Source organism: Nycticebus coucang, unplaced genomic scaffold (genome assembly GCF_027406575.1).
Source record: "Nycticebus coucang isolate mNycCou1 unplaced genomic scaffold, mNycCou1.pri scaffold_44, whole genome shotgun sequence".
Lineage (NCBI taxonomy): Eukaryota > Metazoa > Chordata > Mammalia > Primates > Lorisidae > Nycticebus > Nycticebus coucang.
The window spans coordinates 1,135,591-1,152,664 of NW_026515578.1; the positions used below are offsets into that span (position 1 = coordinate 1,135,591).

The window sequence follows — 17,074 nt, forward strand, 5'->3', positions numbered from 1 at the left end:
CCACAGCTGAGACTTCAGTCCGGAGTATCTGTTTCACTAGGGTGGAACAGAAACCAACTGAAAACAAGACAGAACCACTTAGCCCCACCACACCAGACAGGGCCCCAGTTTCTCAGTCCACAACACTGTACAGGCCCTCGACAAAGCCCCAGGGGGAAAAATCAAAGGGAGTAAAACAACCATGGGGCAGAATCAGCGAAAAACTCTGGTAACATGAATAATCAGAATAGATCAACCCCCCCAAGGAAAGATATGGCAGGCGTAATTGAAGATCCCATTGATAAACAACTGGCTGAGATGTCAGAAATCGAATTCAGAATTTGGATTGCAGACAAGATTAATAAAGTGGAATTAGGAATTCAAGGAGAAATTCAAAAGTATTCTCAAGAATTTAACGAATTTAAAGACAAAACCACCAAAGACACACTGAAGCAAGAACTTGCAGCCCTCAAAGATATGAAAAATACAGTGGAATTCTTCAGTAACAGAGTGGAACAAGCAGAAGAAAGGATTTCTGACATTGAAGATAAAGCCTTTGAACACTACCAAACACTCAAAGAGGAAGAGAAATGGAGAGCAAAAACGGATCATTCTCTCCGAGAGCTCTGGGATAATTCAAAGAAGGCGAATATCCGAATCATTGGAGTTCCAGAAACAGATGAAGTGGCCTCCTGGGCACAGAGGCCCTTCTGCATGAAATTATGAAAGAGAATTTTCCAGACATGCCTAGAGATTCTGAAATTCAGATAGCGGACAGCTTCAGAACCCCAGCATGACTCAACCACAATAACACATCCCCCAGGCATATCATAATTAACATCACTAAAGTTAATATGAAGTAGAAAATTCTCAAAGCTTCCAGGAGAAAGAAAACCATTACCTTCAAAGGGAAGAATATTATAATGACTGCAGATCTCTCTGCTGAAACTTTTTAAGCCAGAAGAAAGTTTTCACTGACTTTTAATCTCCTAAAGCAAAATAACTTTCAACCCCGGATCTGGTATCCAGCTAAACTGAGTTTTATTTATAATGGAGAAATTAAATACTTTAATGACATTCATATGTTGAAGAAATTTGCCATAACCAAACCAGCTCTTCAGGATATTCTCAGACCTATCCTCCATAATGACCAACCCAATCCTATACCACAAAAGTAAACTCACTCATAAACTTCGGATGAAACTCCAATTTCAACACTGGCGAAAGTGTTAAAAATGCCCACTGGACTTTTGAAAAACTCGATACCCAAAACTTCACCAGACTTATCAATATTCTCCATTAATATGAATGGCTTAAACTGTCCTCTAAAGAGGCATAGGTTAGCTGACTGGATACAAAAACTCAGGCCAGATATTTGTTGCATACAAGAGTCACATCTTAACTTAAAAGACAAATACAGACTCCTGGTGAAAGAATGGTCATCCATATTTCAGACAAATGGTAATCATAAAAACGCAGGTGTTGCAATTCTATTTGCAGATACAATAGGCTTTAAACCAACAAAATTAATGAAGGACAAGAATGGTCACTTGATATTTGTTAAAGGTAATACTTAACATTATGAGATCTCAATTATTAATATCTACGCACCCAACCAGAATGCACCTCAATTTATAAGAGAAACTCTAACAGACATGAGCAACTTGATTTCCTCCAGCTCCATAATATTGGAGATTTCAACACTCCTTTGGCAGTATTGGATCAAACCCCCAAAAATAAGCTGAGCAAATAAATCTTAGATTTAAACCTAACCAGCCAACATTTGGATTTAGCAGACATCTACAGAACATTTCATCCCAACAAAACTGAATACATATACTTCTCATCAGCTCATGGAACTTACTCCAAAATTGATCACATCTTAAGTCACAAGTCTAACCTCAGTAAATTTAAAGGAATAGAAATTATTCCATGCATCTTCTCATACCACCATGGAATAAGACTTGAGTTGAGTAACAACAGGAATCTGCATACTCATACAAAAACATGGAAGTTAAATAACATGCTGAATGATAGCTGGGTCAGAGATGAGATTAAGAAAGAAATCGCTAATTTTTTTGGAACAAAATAACAATGAAGACACAAACATTCAGAACCTCTGGGACACCGCAAAGGCAGTTCTAAGAGGGATATTTATAGCACTGCAAGCCTTCCTCAAGAGAACGGAAAGAGAGGAAGTTAACAACTTACTGAGACATCTCAAGCAACAGGAAAAGAAAGAACATTCCAACCCAAAAGCCAGTAGAAGAAAAGAAATAACCAAAATTAGAGTAGAATTAAATGAAATTGAAAACAAAAGAATAATACAACAGATCAATAAATCAAAAAGCTGGTTTTATGAAAAGGTCAATAAAGGGCGGCGCCTGTGGCTCAAGGAGTAGGGTGCCAGTCCCGTATGCCAGAGGTGGCGGGTTCAAACCCAGCCCCAGCCAAAAAAACACACAAAAAAAGAAAAGGTCAATAAAATAGATAAACTTTTGGCCAACCTAATCAGGAAAATAAGAGTAAACTCTCTAATCTCATCAATCAGAAACAACAAAGACAAAATAACAACAGACTCCTCAGAAATCAAAAAAAATCCTTAATGAATATTACAAGAAACTTTATTCTCAGAAATATGAAAATCTGAAGGAAATTTACCAATACATGGAAGCACATCACTTTCCAAGACTTAGCCAGAATCGAGTGGAAATGTTGAACAGGCCCATATCAACTTTGGAAATAGCATCAACCATACAAAACCTCCCTAAAAAGAAAAGCCCGGGACCAGATGGTTTCATGTCAGAATTCTACCAAACCTTTAAAGAGGAATTAGTACCTATATTACTCATGCTGTTCCAAAAGGTAGAAAAAGAGGGAAGACTACCCAACATGTTCTATGAAGCAAACATCACCCTGATCCCCAAACCAGGAAAAGACCCAACAAGAAAAGAAAATTATATACCAATGTCACTAATTAATATAGATGCAAAAATATTCAACAAGATCCTAACAAACAGAATCCAGCAACACATCAAACAAATTATACATCATGACCAAGTCGGTTTTATCCCAGAGTCTCAAGACTATTTCAATATACGTAAATCTATAAATGTAATCCAGCACATAAATTAAAAAACAAAGACCATATGATTCTCTCAATCGATGCAGAAAAAGCTTTTGATAATATCCAGCATCGCTTCATGATCAGAACACTTAAGAAAATCGGTATAGAAGGGACTTTTCTTAAACTGATAGAGGCCATCTACAGCAAACCCACAGCCAATATCATATTGAATGAAGTTAAATTGGAATCATTTCCACTCAGATCAGGAACCAGACAAGGCTGCCCATCGTCTCCATTGCTTTTTAACATTGTAATGGAAGTTTTAGCCACCGCAATTAGGGAAGAAAAGGCAATCAAGGGTATCCATATAGGGTCAGAAGAGATCAAACTTTCTCTCTTCGCAGATGATATGATAGTATATCTGGAAAACACTAGGGACTCTACTACAAAACTCTTAGAAGTGATCAAGGAATACAGCAGTGTCTCAGGTTACAAAATCAACATTCATAAATCGGTACCCTTTATATATACCAACAATAGTCAAGTTGAAAAAACAGTTAAGGACTCTATCCCATTCACAGTAGTGCCAAAGAAGATGAAATATTTGGGAATTTATCTAACAAAGGACATGAAAGATCTCTATATAGAGAACTATGAAACTCTAAGAAAAGAAATAGCTGAAAATATTAACAAATGGAAAAACATACCATGCTCATGGCTGGGAAGAATCAACATTGTTAAAATGTACATACTACCCAAAGCAATATATAATTTCAATGCAATCCCTATTAAAGCTCCACTGTCATACTTTAAAGATCTTGAAAAAACAATACTTCATTTATATGGAATCAGAAAAAACCTCGAATAGCCAAGAAGACATTACTCAGAAGTAAAAATAAAGCAGGAGGAATTACTCTACCAGACCTCAGACTATACTACAAATCGATAGTGATCAAACAGCATGGTATTGGCAGAAAAACAGAGAAGTAGATGTCTGGAACAGAATAGAGAACCAAGAGATGAATCCAGCTACTTAACGTTATTTAATCTTTGACAAGCCAATTAAAAACATTCAGTGGGGAAAAGATTCCCTATTCAACAAATGGTGCTGGGTTAACTGGCTGGCAACCTGCAGAAGACTGAAACTGGACCCACACCTTTCACCATTAACAAAGATAGACTCTCAGTGGATTAAAGATTTAAACTTAAGACATGAAACTATAAAATACTAGAGGAGAGTGCAGGGAAAACCCTTGAGGAAATCGGTCTGGGCGAGTATTTTATGAGGAGGACCCCCCGGGCAATTGAAGCAGCTTCAAAAATACACTACTGGTACTTGATCCAACTAAAAAGCTGCATAGCCAAGAACACATTAAAGCAAGAAACAGCCCTCAGAATGGGAGAAGATATTTGCATGTTATGTCTCCTACAAAGTTTAATAACCAGAATCCACAGAGAACTCAAATGCATTAGCAAAACTAGAACAAGGGATCCCATCGCAGGCTGGGCAAGGGATTTGAAGAGCAACTTCTCTGAAGAAGATACGTGTGCTGCCTTCAGACACATGAAAAAATGCTCATCATCTTTAATCATCAGAGAAATACAAATCAAAACTACTTTGAGTTATCATCTAACTCCAGTGAGACTAGCCTATATCACAAAATCCCAAGACCAGAGATGTTGGGCGTGGATGTGGAGAAAAGGGAACACTTTTGCATGGCTAGTGGGAATGCAAATTAATACATTCCTTTTGGAAAGAGATATGGAGAACACGAGAGATCTAAAAATAGATCTGCCATTCGATCCTGTAATTCCTCTGCTGGGCATATACCCAGAAGACCAAAAATCACAACATAACAAAGATATTTGTACCAGAATGTTTATTGTAGCCCAATTCATAATTGCTAAGTCATGGAAAAAGCCCAAGTGCCTATCGATCCACGAATGGATTAGTAAATTGTGGTATATGTACACCATGGAACGTTATGCAGACTTAAAGAAAGATGAAGACTTTACCTCTTTCATGTTTACATGGATGTAGCTGGAACATACTCTTCTTAGTAAAGTATCTCAAGAATGGAAGAAAATGTACCCAATGTACTCAGCCCTACCATGAAACTAATTTAGGGTTTTCACATAAAAGCTATAACCCAGTTACAACTTAAGAATAGGGAGAAGGGGGAAATGGAGGGGAGGGAGGGGGAAGGTGGTGGAGGGAAGGGGATTGGTGGGATTACATCAGCGGTGCATCTTACAAGGGTATATGTGAAACTTGGTACATGTGGAATGTAAGTGTCTTGGCACAGTGACTGAAAGAACGCCTGGAAGGCTATGTTAACCAGTGTGATGAAAGTGTGTCAAACGGTCTGTGAAGCTAGTGAATGATGCCCCATGATCATATCAATGTACACAGCTATGGTTTAATAAATAATAAAAAATAGAATGGATAAGCAAGTATCCAATATACTCAATACTAATATGAAACCAATATATAAACAACTACAAGCCCACATCTAACAAAAATGCTAGTCTCATGAGATGGAGGAGAGAGGAGGCAGAGAGGAGAGAAGATGAAGGGAGGGTGATTGGTGGGATCCGTATCAATGTACACAGCTATGGTTTAATAAATAATAAAAAATAGAATGGATAAGCAAGTATCCAATATACTCAATACTAATATGAAACCAATATATAAACAACTACAAGCCCACATCTAACAAAAATGCTAGTCTCATGAGATGGAGGAGAGAGGAGGCAGAGAGGAGAGAAGATGAAGGGAGGGTGATTGGTGGGATCCGATCTAATGTGCACAATGTCAAAGTGTTCAGCATGTCTCTTGGGTGAAGGGCTCAACTAAAAATTGAAAATTATTTTAGAAATGAAAACAATGTTATCTAAAAGTTTATGCCCTCATATCAATCTAAAGTTTGAAAAATATAAATTTGTTTTAAAGTATTGTTTACCTAAATAAAGAAGCTTGGATAATGTTCAGTTTATGTTCATAATGACATACTCCAAAGGTTCCCATTTGGCCAATACTAATTTATCACCAACATATTTCTAGAATAAGGAATATCAATGTATTTAATGTTGTAAGTATTATAGTCAGTATATTGTATGTTCTTATAATGTTCACTTATTTTTGGTGGGGAGTGAAGATTAGAGTTATGTATTTTGAAGAAAATTCCTTGTTGACATAGGCATATAAATTTATATTTTCTCAATTAACCATTGAATATTAGGTGGGTCTTTCTTTCTTTTTTTTTTTTAGCTCCCTGTTTAGTTCACAGAATCAGTCATGAAAAACAGATGTAATACAGGCTTCATCTGGAGACCAAATATGAAGTCTTCAATTGCAGTGTTTTCCTTTTAAACAGATACTGCTTTTATTATAACTGCTTTTTCATAAAAAATTCTGATTGGGAAATTTTCATGAACCTTAATACTTTAAGGTAGTGATTAGGAAATCTTCAAGGACCTTAGTATTTTAATTTATTTCAAACTCAATGTTGTTATTAATTTTCACAGAGCATCTCACAGAATCTTAAAAAGAAGGATCTTGGGTATTCATCTGAGGCTTCTAAGCAAAAAGGAAAAAATACAGTAAATGAACAAGTCGAAGGTAACAATTATATATTTCTGAAAAAGCTATTTGACACAGAATTTGCTTAAAATGCATTGATATATTGTAAGAGCCAAGGAAAGTCACCAATTGCATGCATACAAGAAGAAAGAGAAGTGAAATGGTGATAAGTTGTGCGTGTTCTTTTAATTTTTTTATTAAATCATAACTGTATGCATTTATGGAGCATAATATGGTGATTTGATATACAATTGGAATGCTTAAATCAAACTGATTAACATAACCACCACTTCATTTATTTTTTATGGTAAGACAAAATTTACTCTTCAGTTATTTTGAAGTATACATTTGCATTATGTACTTTAGGTGAGATCCAAGCAAATAACCTCCCTCTTCCCACTTATCACCTTCTCTCTTCCCCTCCCATCTCCCATTCCTCTTGTTAGACTGTATTTGTGTTTTGTCATTCTTATGAGAGTATAAGTGTTTATATATTGGTTTCATAATAGTATTGAGTACATTGAACACTTTTTTTTTGTTTGTTTGTTTCCATTCTTGAGATATTTTACTGAGAAGAATATGTTCCAACTGCATCCAGGTAAAAATAAAAGATGTAAAGTCTCCATTTTAATTCATTTATTCACTTATTTGTTTATTTATTGTTTGTGATTCATTGCGGGTACAAAAAATAAGGTTACACTGATTGCATTTGTTAGATGAAGTCCCTCTTATAGTTGTGCCCCACGCACAAGAGGTGTAACATACCCTGCCACCCCAGCCCTTTCCCTCCACCCCTCTTCCCACTTGCTCATTCTCTTAGCCCCCACCCCTGTATTAGGGGCTGCCTTCATATTGGAATAGAGTACATTGGATTCTTGCTTCTCCATTCTTTTGATGCTTTACTAAGAAAACTTTGTTCCACCAAGTCTTCATTTTTTTATGGCTGAATATTTTCCATGGTATAATTATAAAGCTCTTTTGCATCCTTTGTAAGATAAATTCTCAGATATTTCATCATCTTTGGCACTACTGTAAAAGGAACAGAATCTTTGATTATATTTTCAGTTTGACTATCATTGGAATATATAAAAGCTACTGATTTCTAGGTATGGATTTTGTGTCCTGAGACACTGCTATATTCCTTGATCAGTTCTAAAAGTTTTGTAGTTGAGTCCCTGGGGTTTTCCAGGTATAATGGGGTATCATGTCATATGTGAAAAGCAAGAGTTTGACCTCTTCTGTCCCCATTTGAATACCCTTGATCTCCTTCACTTACCTGATTGAAATGGATGTTGAATAGCAGTGGAGACACTATCCTTGTCTAGTTCCAGATCTGAGTGGAAATGTTTTCAATTTTACTTCATTCAATATGATATTGACTTTGGGTTTTCTGTAGATGGCCTCTATCAGTTTAAGAAATGTCCCATCTAACCCTGTTTTCCTAAGTGTTCCAATCATGAAATGATGCTGATTATCAGAAGCCTTTTCTGCATCAATAGATAGAATCATGTGGTGATATATTTTTTTATTTTTTATGTGCTATATTATATTTATAGATTTATGTATGTTGAACCAAACTCATAACCCTGGGATAAAACCAACTTGATCATGGTATAAAACTTTTTTGATGTGTCACTGAATTCTGTTTGCTAGGATCTTATTGAATATTTTTGCATCGCTATCCATTAATGATATTCATGTATATTTTTCTTCCTTTGTTGGGGCCTTACATGTTTTGAGGATCAAGGTGATATTTGCTTTGTAAAATGTGTTGGGGAGGATTTCTTCCTTTTCTATGTTTTGGAATAGGTTATGTAATATAGGTACTAGTTCCTCTTTGAAGGTTTGATAGAATTCTGATGTGCACCATTTGAATTTTTATTTTGGGGAGATTTTGTATAGTTGATAGTTTAGTGCTTGATAAAGGTCTATTCAAAATTTCTAATTCTTTTCTGGTTCCATCTAGGAAGGTGATATGCTTACAGGTATTGGTCAATTTCCTTTATATTATCATGTATCTGAGAATAGAGTTATTTTGTGGTAGTCATTGAGAATTTTTTGAATTTTGTGGTATCTGGGTTCCCCCCCTTTACTGTTTCTGATTGATGTTCTTAGAGATTTTATTTTTCTTCTTTTGCTTAGTCTAGCCAAAGGTTAATTAATTTTATTAATCTTTTCAAAAACCCAACTTTCTGTTATGATGACCTACTGAGTGATTCTTTTGTTTTCAATTCTATTTAATTCTGCTCTAAGTTTGGTTATTTCTTTTCATCTGCTGGGTTTGCAGTTGGATTTATCTTTCGTTTCCTGTTGCTTAAGATAGGCTATTAGGTTGCTGACTTGCTCTCCTCTTCTTTTCTTGATGAAGACTTCTAATGCTATGAATTTCCCTCTTAGGACTGCCTTTGCAGTATCCCACAGGTTTTGATAGTTTGTGTCTTCATTATCATTTTGTTCCCCAAATCTGATGATTTCTTTCTTAATCTCATCTTTGACCTAGCTACCATTTATACTAAGCTTATTTCACTTCCATGACTTTGAGTATGTATATTTCTTTTGCTAGAAGGTATAATTGGTATTATTTTAAATGCATTGAGGTTAGACTTGTGTTTGAAGATATGATCAGTTTTGAAGATATGATCTGTGGGCTGATGAAAAAAATGTGTATTCAGTTTTATTAGGATGAAAGATTCTGTAGTTGTCGGTTATGTCCATTTTTTTCGAGGGTCAAGTTTAACACCATTATTTCTTAGTTTCTTTTTGGATGATCTATCCTGAATAGCTAAAGGGGTATTTAAAATGTCCAGTTATTTATAGTACAGGAAGATATCATATTGTTCAGATCCATTAGGGTTTGTTTTGTAAATAGAGGAACATTCAGAAAGGGCACAGAAATGTTAATTATTGAAAGCTATTCATGTTGATTGTTGCCCTTGACAAATATTTAGTATCTGTCGTTGTATTTTGTTATTTGTTTTTGTTTTAATTCAATTATATCTGCAACTAAGATTGCTATCCCTGCTTTTTTCTGATGTCCATTTGCCAGATCTCCATTCATTCACTCTGAGTCTTTCTTTGTCCTTTGAGGTAAGATGAGACCTCATTGGCAACAATTACTGGCCTTAGTTTTTTAAAACCAGTCAGCCATTCTGTGCCTTTAGGGGAGAATTTAGGCTATTCACATTAATTGAGATAATTGATAGGTATGGTAGTATTTTGGTTGTTTTCTTTTTCAAATGTCTAGTGCATATTTTTAACCCTTTGACCATTGTGAAATCTAGGCTTTGTTGTTTAAATTCTGGGTGTATTTCTTTGGGTGGTAGACAACTGTGCTGGTCATTACGGAAAATGGTTCTGTGTATTTCCTGGATAACTCATCTTGTAATGGCAAATTTCCTCAACATGTGGGTATCAGTGAAGTATTTGATTTCTCCATCACAAATGAAACTCATTTTATCTGGATATGGGATTCTGGGCTAAAAGTTATTTTGTTTTAGGAGATTGAAGGTCCATGATGATCCTCTTCTGCCTTGAAAAGTTTTGGCTAAAAGATGTGCGGTCAACCTAATATTTTTCCCTTTGTCGGTAAGATTTTTGTTACACTTGGCTGTTTGTAGGACTTTTTCTTTGATATTAATTTTGGCAAAGTTAAATACAATGTATCTAAGAAATGGTTTATTTAGATTGCATTGTGCTGGGGTTCTGAAACTTTCTACTATCTGAAATTTTGTATCTCTTGCAATGCTTTGGAAATTCTCCTGCATAATATCTTGGAGTCAAGCATTTGTGCCTTAAGGATCATCATTTTCTTCTTCAGGAATCTCTATACTTTGGATGTTTGATCTTTTGGAATGGCCCCACAACTCTTTCAGAGAATGTTCTGTTCTGATTCTCCTGTTTTCTGCCTGTTTGAATAATTGGTATCATTCAAAAGCCTTGTCTTTAATTTCTGATACACTTTATTACCTGCTAAACTCTATTAGTGAGGAACCCTACTGTATTTCAAAGTTCTTAGAACACTTTTTTCATTTCATTAAGCTCTGCTATATCTTTCTCATTATGTTCATATCCTTGGTGACTTTGTCTTTGAATTCTTTAGTTTCTTGAGACAACTTTTGAACAGTTTTTTGGATGTCTCTTTTCATCTTTTCCTCCATTCTATTCATCTTATTTTTCAACCATATTCTGAATTCTGTTTCTGACGTTTGAGCCACTTCTCAATGAATAGTATCTTTTGTTGTATCTCCTTTGTCATCCCTTGGTGTAGGTGATCTTCACTGATTTTTCATGTTGCCAAAGTTCTTCCACTGGTTCTTCCCCAGGAGTATTTTCTACAATATTGCATTTAAAACTTGTGGGGCAAGTTTGGTTTGGTGGCTTCAGGTACTGGTGCTAAGCAGCCCATTACCAGTGACCTGGAGCTTGTGATTGTGGCTTTTCCCCTACAGCCTTTGACCATTGTGAAAGGTCAATCCTGTTGAATCTCAGCTGTAGAACTATATAAACATCTGTGTTGCCCCACATCCCCCACACCAGTAACAGCTAGAGGAGGAGAATCTATAACTCTCCACTACAAAACAACTACAACTCAACTTTGGAGGGTCCCCAGGTAGACATTCCAGGTTGAAAGTTCTAATCAGATTGTCCCAGGGAGTACAATCACTGTTCACGAGAAAGAGTTCAGAGTTTCAAGCATCCAGATTTAGGAATTCACAGGCATTCTGTCCAGAAAACCCATGGGGCTAGACTCTGGTCCCCTCTCGTGGGTAAGGGAGTCAGGAAAGTTGCCCATTAATGTCAGAACTTGGGTGTCAGTTCCTTTGCTGGCTGCACACCATCTCCACATCCCTCTCTCTCCAGACACCACTCTCTCTCTGCAGCCCCCGCTTCCTCACTAGTCGCTGTCCATGATGCCATCTAGATGTCTACACAATGCCTGGGCCTCTCTGTGAATTCACCAAACACTCTGGGCTCTGCAGGGGGTATACTTTCAGGCATCCAGGCTCCTGGCAAAGGGTTAACTGTGCATTCAGATTTTCAGGGAAAATATTTGATTGATTTTATGACCAGTCAGATGGCACCTAAGCTCACAGGTGGGAACTCCCGGGAAGAAGAAGACAGGGAGGAAGTACATTAAGTGAAAAGGATCAGGTGGCATGATTCAGGTTGGTCAAATGATACAATTTCTGGAGAGGGTGCATGGGTGGCAAGGGCCTACGTGTTATGTGGTGAAGCGGTAGAATGGTTCTGGGTGAGTGAATTTGAACAGTCCCTGCCCTGAGTCTCCAAGGCAGCTACTGCTGCTGCCACAGATAGTGGGAGCTCAAAGAGCTGCTAGGTTTGTGCCTGATCAACTTTCTAGCAGGAGAAAGATCATGGAGGTGGTCTCTGCCAAAGTGAAAGGTTTGCTTCCAGAGGAGATAATGGACACTGGTATAACTTCAGTTGGTGACCATAGTATTGAAGCTGGGGAAGATCCAATTCTCCTAGAGACAGAAGTGGAAGAAACTGTCAACATAAATTTTACTGGTGGCTCTACAGCCATGCCTATTTCCACGGAACCAATTACAGTGGACAGTAAGCACACTAACCAAGTTACAGGGAATGCCACAATTACTAAGGCAAATTGTAACACCACAGTGAAACCAGCTTTTCCAAGTGGCGTTCAGAAATTTGGTGCTCAGATTCCTATGACTATATCAGTCCATCATATTATGTTAAACAAAGTATCACAGACAGCTGATGTTAAACTGGTAGTCAGAAACTTAAACCAGATGAACAGTGGTTTAACCACTTTGGTTAAGTCTCATTCTAGCACTACCCCAAAGCCAACTACCACAGACTCAGAAAGTTACAACTGAGGCCCAATCAGGAGATAGTAAGTTACCACTGCAGCAAATTAAAATAGTTAATTATGGGAAGAAGGCCAGAGGTGAAACCTGTCATTGGAGTCTTAGCACTGACCCCAGGAAGCCAACAGATGAATAGTGTAACACAGCCCTTGTTATAGACCAAACAGTAAAAAACACTACAGATTGCTAAGAAGCCTCAAATACCAACCTCTGGTTTGGTAATCAAGAAGCTGATCTTTGCAAAACCAAGTAATAGGAAAGCAGTTACAGGACAGACAACTCAAGTATCACCTCCAGTCATTGCAGATAGGGTTCTTTCACAGTCTATTCCCAGAACTCCATGAAAGACCACAACAATATCTGAAAGTGGTTTTATTGGATCGCCTTTAAATTACACAACACAGACACTAAAGAAAATAGCCATATCTCCTTTGAAATCACCAAATAAGGCAGTGGAATCAATTGTGCAGACCATCACTGTTAGGGGAGTAAGCACATCAAAGTTTAAAGCAATTGCACGTCTGGAAACTGCTCTCAATGTCCGGAAGATTCAGTTACCTGGAAGCAAGTTTTATTATGTCTGACTTGTTACTGCCACACAACCAGTAGCTCACCCCAGCCAGATAGAATCCCAGTAAAAACACTCAAAGCCAGCAAGCAAAGCCATTGGTTGTGAATACAACCCCAGTTCAGATGTCCGTTCCAATTATCGTGGCTTAGGTTGTCAAACAAGTTGCTCCCAACCAATCAATCCAACTTCACAAATCATAACTACCAGCCAACCACAGGACCGGCTCATCATGCCTGCCGCAGCACTGCCACAGATTCAGCCCAACCTCACCACTGCCTTGTCCTGGCAGTGTCTTGGCCACTGCCCTGGGAACAGGGATTGTGGGCTATGCTGTGCTTCCAGCTCAGTACTTTACTCAGCTACAGCAGTCTTCATACGTGTCTATAGCAAGCTATTCTAACTTATATTGTCATTTACATTGATTGTCTGTGTTTTTTAGGGTTTTCTGAGAAACATTGCCAGTTGAAGGTAACCACATTTATTTTATTTTTTATCTGGAATTATTCACTGTGTGTCATACGAAATACACATTACTTATGAAACCCTTTGTTTTAAAGTCCACTCAGCATGCCATTAAGATGGAAGTTTCCCATGGCAAGAAAGCAGTAAAACAGAAGAATGTGCAGCTATCCAGATCAGGTAATTTTTGAGGGGGAAAGTGGATACATGTTCTTGCTATGTGTAGTGACTATAGTTCACTATAACTTCAAAATCCTGGGGTGAAGGGATCTTTCTTCCTTCTTTAATTTTCAACTTAAAATTCCTGTTTTTGTTAGGGAGTGGACAGAGATGAACTATGAAACTACACAATTTTCTAGTAATTCAAAGAATTTGTGAAATTCTGACTTCACATAATGGAATGCATTATACTAACAAGTTGGTCTTCTTTTAACTTTAGTTATTTTATGCTATTGTTACACTGATGATATTAAGGCAATAAATGTCTGACTAGCAGAACCTATGTGCATGTGTGTCATCATTAATTATTAAAAACAAGGAAAATAATAAATTATCCTTCCATGGCTATTTGAAAGACATAGTCTTTTAAAATGGCAGTACTAAATGTTTTGGCTTTAGGGTCCTCTCAAACTATTACAAATAATTGAGTGGAAGTATCCAACACCTAGAATTAGCTGTATGTTATTACTATGAACTCATACTCTGAAAATGTTTTACTTTATAGGTGACATAGGTGTACAATCATAATTTGTTTCCATGTCCTATAATTTCATATAAATGATATATACACTGTGTACAAAATAAGATGATGAAGTGAACTCATCCTAGAAAAAGCACTGCATACCTCATTGCTGAATATCACCACAGTCACCTTTGAAGTACTTTCCTTGGAAAGTTGTGCACCAATACCAGTGCCTAATCCAGGCTCCAAAGCAATTTTGGAACTTTTTTTCTGGAATAGCCATCAGCACTGACATTGTATTATCTTTGATGTCCTAAATGTTATCAAAATATCTTCCTTTAAAATGTTCCTTCATCTTTGGGTAAAGAAAAAGGTCATTGGGAGCCAGATTATATGAGTAGGGAGGATGTTCTAATACAGTTATTAGTTTACTGAGTAAAAACTCCGCACAGACGGTGCTGTGTGACTTGGTTCATTGTCACACAGCAAGAGCCATTGCCCCCCTGATGCAAGAGCCATGATTTGGCAAAAAGTTCAGGTCATTTTCATCTAACTTTTCCATGTAGCCTTTTCAGCACTTTCAAATAGTAAACTTTGTTAACTGTGCAGTTGTTGAAAATTCCTAATGAACAATCCCTCTGATATCAAGAAGGTTAGCAATATAATTTTGACATTTTGTTTGAACTAAAGGAATGTTTTGGTTGTGGAGAAGACTGACTTTCATTGTGCACTTTGATGCTTTTCTTCAGTTCACGTTGGTATGTCCATGTTTCATCACCAGTGATAACATGGCTCAAAACTTGCTTCTCTGTGAGGTCTTGTGAAAATTTGACTCTCTTTTCCATTTTTTTTCCACTGGTGATCTACTTTGGGAATCATTTTGTTCAAGTTTTTTCTTGTCAAGATTTTCCAGTATGATTTTCCTGATATTTTTATTAGATCATAACTGTGTACATTACTGCATTTGTGTGGTACAGTGTGCTGATTTTATATATAATTTGGAACGTTTACATCAAACTGGTTAACATAGCATTCACCTCCCCTCCTTCCCTCCCCTGTTTGACTTGGGTATTTTAAAAAAAATTTTCCCGGGTGATTCCATTAATCCATATAACCCAACTATTGATATGACAGACGTATGTGTGTATATTGACCTTTCAAACACACTTTATACTACATTTATCTAATGCTACACTCTTCTTACATAATTAAAAGTTTGCTAACTAAAAGAAAGAAAAAAAAAACATAGCATTCACCTCACTTATTTATTTTCTTTTTCTTTAATTTTTTTGCTGGGACCGGGTTTGAATCCATCCTCTCTGGTCTATGGGGCTGGCTCCCTACTTCTTTGAGCCATAGGCACCACCCACTTATTTAATTGTTGTGTTTAGACATTTATACTCTACTATTAATAAAATATTAAATTTAATACTAATAGCAGAATATACATGTCTACAAATTTTAATACCAGTATTAATATTTAATAGTATTGATATTTAATTAATCCTTAATATTTAATAGTATTAATGCTTAACTAATAGTAGATTATAAATGTCTACAAAACTTAAGAGTAGTGTTAATATTTAATAGTACAGTATAAATGTCTAAACACAACAATTAAATAAGTGAAGTGAATTCTGTGTTAACAAGTTTGATTTAAACATTCCAAATTGTATATAAAATCAGCACATTATACTCCATAAATGGAGTAATGTCTGCAGTTATGATCTAATAAAATAAATTAAAAAAAAGACTTTCCTACCTGTTTCTCTCTTGATGTTTACTTGATATGCTATGCTTCTCACAGTCAGCTAATAGTTTTGATGCAAAATTCAATGAATTTTTGTAAGGTTTTCATGACTTTCATTCTTATTACTGGGCACCCTTACCTCTCTTCTTCAATGCTGCTTTTTATCCCTTCAGAAAACTATTTAATCTATTTGCAAACTGCTGATTTTTTTGTGGCATTATCTGCAAACTAACATGTCCCTGACTTCCCTTTCATGCTTGCTAAGTTTAAAAAGATTAACATTTATTCATCGCTCTAATTCAGGTTCTGAAATTCTCATAACAGCACACAATCATGCAGCAATGATAATGAACTCCATTCTGAAAGACAGTCAACATAAACACAACTATGAGACACTGATACACCAAAGTTATGAAACTTTAATGAGGGGCTTGTACAGTACTAACAACGTAAGCACATGGTTGTGAGCTTGTGAACTTAATTGTCAAGGCTTCATATGTCATTTTGTGACATATTTCTTTCTTTTATTTGCACAGTATCGTATTTGTGAGATCAATCCATATTGACACATGTATATTTGGCTTAATTTATTTTGATTTTTATAACATTCCATCACATAAATGCTGCAACATCAAACTCTTCGAAAGCTGATATATATATATATATATATATATATATATATATATATATATATATATATATATATCAATCTCGTATATCCATATGTATATATGAATGATAGTCATAATGGCTTTTGTATTATATAGGTGTATCCACAGATATTTATTGTATTGTTTATTAATACTGAAAAAATGAAAATACAAAACCAAGTTTTATATGTTTATTTATTTTATAAAAACATCCATCCTATATGGGACACTGATATTTGATATCCAAAATATTTCCGTAAACATTCACTTATCTCAGGCCCACATTGCCTTTATTTTCCAATATTTCCTTGTAATTCATCTTCTGCCATTCACTTGTGTTTTTCTGAAATTCGTCTTTCATATAGAATTTAAAGTGATTTACTTCAGTGAAAATGGGATAATTAATATCTCTTTGAAATATTAATATTCAACCACCATGAAATTTCATAGAAGGATTGCTGCTATCCCTTCTTGTCTGCAT

General features: G+C 36.1%; 1 protein-coding gene and 2 pseudogenes across 1 annotated transcript in view; all 3 read left to right on the plus strand.

Moving 5' to 3' along the window:
- LOC128579308 (uncharacterized) overlaps positions 1–6,655 on the plus strand; it is a 94,507-nt gene extending 87,852 nt beyond the window's left edge. The window contains exon 14 of the mRNA XM_053581455.1: positions 6,587–6,655. The gene's annotated coding sequence lies outside the window, so the exon portion shown is untranslated. The remainder of the gene's footprint in view (positions 1–6,586) is intronic.
- A 5,349-nt stretch (positions 6,656–12,004) lies between these two features.
- LOC128579309 (protein lin-54 homolog) lies at positions 12,005–12,871 on the plus strand (annotated as a pseudogene).
- Positions 12,872–13,281: 410 nt separating this feature from the next.
- LOC128579310 (protein MCM10 homolog) overlaps positions 13,282–17,074 on the plus strand; it is a 53,404-nt pseudogene continuing 49,611 nt past the window's right edge.